Source organism: Mus caroli, chromosome 19 (assembly GCF_900094665.2).
Source record: "Mus caroli chromosome 19, CAROLI_EIJ_v1.1, whole genome shotgun sequence".
NCBI lineage: Eukaryota > Metazoa > Chordata > Mammalia > Rodentia > Muridae > Mus > Mus caroli.
In genome coordinates, this window is record NC_034588.1 from 9,515,085 (window position 1) to 9,522,337 (window position 7,253).

Below are 7,253 nucleotides of genomic sequence, written 5' to 3' on the forward strand. Positions count from 1 at the left end.
CTTGAGTTTGTTTCTTAGCACCCACACTGGGCAACTCATAAATACCTGTAATGCTAGCTTCAGGGGATTCAATGACTTCCTATGGCCATACAGACACATAAAAAAATATACATATATATATATATATATATATATATATATATATATATATACACACACACAAGCACACAAATATATAAGAAAATAAGTCTTAGCAAAGAATAATGCTTTGTTTTTATAAGCTGTTATTGGCCACCTTGGGGAATTATTGGGAAACACTAAATAAATAGCTCAGTGTGGGACTGAAATCTCCATCTTCCTGTCTCAAACTCTCAAATATAGGTATTAGTGTGTTGTACTACCATGCTTAGCATCAAGGAAAATGTAGGCTTGTAATCATTTTTCTGCCTTGTATATAAAATACCTTTAAAATGTTCAAATATATTTAGATAAATGGATGGAATTGGACAAAATTATGCTAACCAAAATAAACTAGACACAGAAAGATGAATGTGTCACATTCCACCTTTCATGTATAGAAGGTAAGAAAATTGGTCTGAAAGTAGAATAGTTAGTAATGAAGGTTGAGTAGGGTGGTGTGTGTGTGTGTGTGTGTGTGTGTGTGTGTGTATGTGAAGGATGGATGGCTAAAAGGAGGCTGGACCTAGTGCATGCTGCAAGCTTATGTGATACCATACTGAATTCCATTGATGAGTATAATTCATACATGATAAAATTAAAATGGGTAACTATAAATTCAATGATCTTGCTAGTGTATTTACAGTTTAGGAAGAGAGAATGATTTGTGAAAATTTAAAGATATAATGCACGATAAAAAAGTGAGATACAATTTCTCTGTAAATAGTTACTGCTAAGTCTGTGTATCTTTTGAGTACTAAGTCAAAAATCATAACTTTGCTGTTTCCTCCTCTCTATTCTGCCTTTGGAGACTGACCAAGACCCCAAGCATGCTCTGCCTGACACTCTGATTTCTCACTGTTTTCTCCAAAGATCCCCACTAATGGCTGCTTGCAATCCTCCATTGCTTGCTCTGACTGAAAAGGCATGGCTCTGTCTCTTATTCTCATCTGCCTCCATTTTTCCGGCAGTATTTTGTGCTTGCTTGTCTTGTGGCTTCTCTTCTAAACTCTACCAAAATGGTATTCAAGCTTCCTGAAAAGAAATCAAAACATGCTGGGAGGGAAAACAAGCTAGTGTTGGGTGGGAGGCATAGGAAACATAAAAAGCAAGACCACTTTAGACAATAAATGAAGCTACTTTTCTTTTTAAATAATAGTTTTAACTTCTTGTTCATTGCCACACCCACTCCAGTGAAGTTTGTGTGGCAAGCCCAAAAGCTTGGACACAGTCCCGAGGCAAAAAGTTTCATGGAAACTAGTCTTCTGGAGCCTTGGCATCCCATAGCACCAATGCTCCAGATTTGTCTTGCAGTAGTCGGAGTTATATTATAGGTAGTGCTACTCATTCAGATGTAATACCTCCAGTATTGATAGACAGTGAAGGAAATCAGACATTGCAGTTTACTGGATAAAAGCTAGAAATCTCAGGGCTAGTTCAACAAAGTAAACTTAGAATTACAGCTGAGTCACTCCCATATGAATTTACAATGGGCTAGGAAGAAGGAGGGTTGTAGTTTAAGGAAGAACTAGAGTATTGTATTACTCATGTAAAGGTTAGTAGAACAGAACTTCCCTGGTGCATGTTTTTCACTAGGCCCAGAGGAATAGCATAATTAGGTATTTACTAAGGGACCCCTGGTGGTGGGCTAAACAATAGACCAGAATTGCACCTGGGTGTATTAGCCCTTTCACCTGGCTCCTGTAAATAGCTGATTTTAGATAGACCTGATCTTATCTCAGTTGTAAACACTGCCTGGTTCCTGTTAACACTTATGTATGCATTTTCTCTGTTTTGTGTAAAGAGCCATTATGCATCTCGATGTACCTTGGCTGATGTATCGCCTAGCTTCCTTGTTTTTCCTCTGTATTCTAAATCTGATGCTCTTTGGATGGTCCATCCTTTTGTCTCAGTTCCAAACGTTGTCTCTGTAACTCCTTCCATGGGTGTTTTGTTCCCAATTCTAAGAAGGGGTGAAGTGTCCACACTTTGGTTTTTGTTCTTCTTGATTTTCATGTGTTCATGAACCATCCAGACACTGCCCCACCCAGGGGTCCATCCCATAATCAGCCACAAAACCCAGACACTATTGCATATGCCAGCAAGATTTTGCTGAAAGGACCCTGATATAGCTGTCTCTTGTGAACCTATGCCAGTGCCTGGCAAACACAGAAGTGGATGCTCACAGCTATTTGATGGAACACAGGGCCCCCAGTGGAGGAGCTAGAGAAAGTACCCAAGGAGCTGCAGGGGTCTGCAACCCTATAGGTGGAACAAAAATATGAACTAACCAGTACCCCCAGAGCTTGTGTCTCTAGCTGCATATGTAGCAGAAGATGGCCTAGCCAGCAATCATTGGGAAGAGAGGCCCCTTGGTATTGCAAACTTTATATGCCTCAGTACAGAGGAATGTCAGGACCAAGAAGTGGGAAAGGGTAGGTAGGGGAGCAGGGTAGGGGGAGGGTATAGGGGACTTTTGGGATAGCATTTGAAATGTAAATGAAGTAAATACTTAATAAAAAATTGGAGAAAAATAAATCTGATACTCACGTTGAGAAATTACATTCAGATCAACACTCCCTTGTGTTCATGTCTGTTTGTTATTTTTCACCGACTCCTTGCCCACCTGAGTACTGAGACCCTGACTTCCCTGTGGGTTGAGGGACCGACTGAGCCCAGTCTGCGGCAGTTCATAATACAAAAAACAAAACACACCACCCCCCAAAATCAACCAAACAAAAAAATCTTTTTCTAGCTACAGACTCTTTGGAGTGCTCTTCATGTGCAATACATTATAGAAAGTTGGTTTACTCAATCCTCTACCAATTAGGTAAATACCGGTTTTAATTCTATTTATTATTTAAGACTTAGGGCTGATCTGCGTTTTTATGTAAGGAAAGTAGCATAAGAAAGAAGAGACAGAAACAGAATGGGAGACATATTGCTTTCTAGCTGCTGCACAGATTCAATTGATGTAGTTTCTCATCTTGCATCACAAGAGTATTTGACAAAAATCTCATTTGGAAGAAACTCTCTTTACATTGATTTTTCACATGTGGTAGCCACAGTGCTACACAATTCAATGGCTTTCAACAAATACATGAAGACGTATCTTATGCCCAGTGCATTATGGTACTTCTTAATACCCCCATTCCCTCCAGTACTCAACACTCATCTTTGTGTTGCTTGTCAGTAATCTCACTCATCTTTGGTCAGAAGTAATTACAATCTCTAGAAAATATTGAAAGTCACATTATTAAAACACAACAATGCATCTCAATTTTAACATGTATAACCTTAAATACAGCTAGCAATTTAATGTCTTTATCCATTCCTTTTGCCCTTAAATTTTTATTGAAAAATTATATGTTATTAGGTACAGTGTGCAACAATTGGTAAGGTTCATTACTGAAAAATGAACTCTAGAAGGTAAAGATCTTTGGGTGTTGAATGTCTTAGTGTATTTAGTTTCAAGAGACAAAGGAAAATGCAAAAAACACCTTTAAGGCTCTTCCATATTGTCCCTGTCATATATCCAAATCCCTAAGCTACAGACCTAATATAAGAGTGGAAAAGGGGATTATTATTGAACAGGAAAGTAGCAGTAGCAGACTGTAGTTTTGACTATGTTGTTCAATGGGATTCATTAAAGTGTTATCAAAACACTCGTGTATGTACATCAATGTACATTGATGTATTTTGTCTGGTGTTCAGAATTCTCTAGAAGCAATAAAAGAAATCTATTTGATTTATATCTTCTATTTTTTTTATACTGGGCCTCTATGTAGTGTCTTAGTTCCTTAGTCCCAGACCTATTATGAGAGCTAGGCAGAGGATTACTGTTGGGCAAGAAGGAGAAAATCAACTGGCAACTTCCCCTGGAGGTGATGGAATTTCAGTGGGAATTATTAAGTTGTTGCTGAAGTATACATCTACATGTAAACACACAGAGAATTATGTGAAAAAAAAAACCATTTTGGTCTGTATCCAATTGAGATATCAAATCCTCTTATTCTTAGCTTAATAAGGTTGGGAAACATGCCAGATAGTATGCCTAAAAACTTTCCAAGATCTTATTTTGTGTTTTCAAATACATAAAATATTATATATTTGAATATATCCATATATGTATATACATATATATATCTGTATGTATGTATGTATGATGGATTTCATAGATGAGGCTGTCAGGAAGTGAGAAGAGAGAATTAAGCCATAGGCTGTCTCAGAATTCATTTCTTTAGCAAGCAGAGAGTAGTTTAGGCTCTTGAACCTTCATATCTGTCTCTTCAAGATGTTGTAGAGTATGCTTACAAAACCACACCTGTCATTTGGGGAGAGCTAGATAGACCTAAGTTTGTATGCAGATAGAGATAAGTTGATATAATTGTTCATACAGTGCTGTGCAGAATAGAAACAGTAAGAAACAATGTCCTGGCAGTTTGGGGGTAGGAATTCTTGGTTATTGTTATTTCTAGGGAGATAAAGTCTCACTATTCCATTTTCAGAAGTTCAGGACTGAATCATTAGTCCCTCTCTTGCTGTCTCAGTCACTGTGGTGGTCAGCTGTAATTGTCAACTGGGCACAACCTAGGATCACATGGGAAGAGAGTCTGAATGAGAGACTTTTTACATTGGGTTGGCCTATGGACATTTCTGTGAAGGATTGGCTTAATTAACTGGTGGGAAAGACCTATGCACAAAATTCCTGACCTATATAAGAGTGGAATAATTGAGCTGAGCACAAGCAAGCAAGCAAGCAGGCAAGCAAGTGAGCAAGCAAACAAGCAAGCAAGCAAGCAAGCAAGCAAGCAAGCAAGCAAGCAAGCAAGCAAGCAAGCAAGCAGGCAGGCAGGCAGGCAGGCAAGCAAGCAAGCAAGCAAGCAAGCAAGCAAGCAAGCAAGCAAGTAAGCAAGCAAGGACGGGAGTAGGCATGCATTCATTTCTCTCTGCTCTAGGCAGTGAGGTGGGGTTACAGGCAGTTTGAGGTTTCCCTCACCTTGACTTTCCCACAACAATGAAGTATGACCTGGAGTTATATACTGAAATGAACCCATTTCCCTTAAGGTTTTATTTTTTATTTTTTGGTTTGGGTTTGGGTATTTTTTCAAAGCTATAGAAATGAAGCTGAGATAGAAATTTGCACCAAGAATGAGGTTGTGACTATGATATTTCCAGCCATGCACATTTTATACCTTGGACTATCTTTAAAACACAGTTATTCATTATTTATTTATATATGTGTGTGTACATCTGTTGGAGTATATGTGCTTCACAGGCATAGAGGTGCCTGAGGCAGTGAGAGATGCTGACATTTCTGGAGTGAGAGTTACAAGTAATAACTTGTAATTACTTTGGGTACTGGGAATCAAACTCAGGTCCTCGGGAAGAGCAGTATGTTCTCTTAATCATTGGTACATCTCTCCAGTGCCCTCCTGGACTATTTTTGTGGGAAGAATGAGGAAGTATTTGGTGTATTGAGGTGGAAAATCTTTTGAATATTGGAAACCATGTTTAATGGTGAATTTTAGTTACTTCTTAGAATATGTGGACAGCTGATGCCTGGTTCATAGGTTTTACCAAGCAATAGAGAGTCTATCAGAAACAGTATGAGGGGTTGTTTGTATGATACCCTGGCTAAGAATCTTTGTGTGCAGGTCTGGCTGAGACTGAAGAGGGTCAGTGATATGACATGCCCTCTACTACACAAGCTACTGGGAGCCCAGAAAACAAGGTTCAGGTACTGGTCCCTGAGCTACAGGGCTTGATATTTGTCCTTCCAGATTTGGTTTTGCTTTGGTTTCATTGCTCCTTGTGATAAAAAAAAAAAAAAGGAAGAAGAAGAAAACCTCACAACCCCACTTCTAAAACAAAACATCAACAAACAATAACAATCACAAATCAGTATATCCATTTTCAACTTTCTTCCTGACAAACAGGAGTAGGAAAAACATAGCACTTCTCTAGTGAAAGCCAACTCTCTCATGGCTGTTACGCAGAGTTAAGGAAGAGTTATTTTCTTGGTCCTAGTTAGCTATATTGCCGTCCATTTACACTTTGCAGTGCATCGCTATTTATGTTTCCTAAAATACACATTTACACATTCTATGAAAATCCCATAATAGTTAGTACAGTGCATGTTGATCATATCAAACCCTGATTTTTTCAGTTCAATTCCTTCAGCTGTCCCTGACACATTGATCTTTCTCAACTTCATGGCCTTTTGTTTGTTTGTTTTTGTTTTAGTAACACAGTTCAATTTATCCCTTCCCATGTCCTCTCTGCCACTCCCTCTCAGATTCATGCTGTGCTTTTTCGTTAGTTATTATTCTTACTTATATATAAATGTATGTACAAATACAATTTGTTTGGTATGTTTAGTGTTACTTGTGTGTGATTTCAAGGTTGAGTAATTGGCATTGTTGGAGCCCCATGAAATATTCTCTTTCTTTCACACCGGTAGATGTTGTACTTGTTCAGGTCTGGTTTAGTCAGCCATACAGCTGAGGTATCATGGATACAGCTTCCCTACCATTTCTAGGAGACACATTCTTACAGCAGATTTCCTTTCTTGAGATGTTTCCTGAGCCTTTGCTGCAGTTGTGTTGAAGGTTCTAGTCAAGTGCCTAAGGGAGTGANGCAACCAGTAATNCTGCCTCACAGTGACACCTGTGATACACAACAAAGACAAGGGTGGTAAGACAGCCCTACCTAAGAGTGCAGCAGTGGCACTGATATCTTGGTAGTAACCAACAGCTCTCTAATTGGACTTACAGTTTGTTTAACAGGAGGGAAATCAGGTCTGGCACTAGAGCTTACCCAGATTCTTAGGACTAGTGAGGTCATGGAGCTTAGAGGGGAATTATCTACTGCCACTTTACTAAACAATTTTTACTTTTTAAAAGTAGTTTTGCTGACTCAGACTTATGAATTGAAAATATTTTTTCTCAGCATCTGAAGATAACATGTTTATTCTTTAAAAATCATTTTTATGTTGTTTCACAGATAAGGCTTCTATGGACATAGTGGAGCACATGCCCCTGTGGTATGGTGAGGGCATCTTTTGGGTATATGCCCAAGAGTGGTATAGCTGGGTCTTCATGTATATCTATTTCCAGTTTTCTGAGGAACCTCCA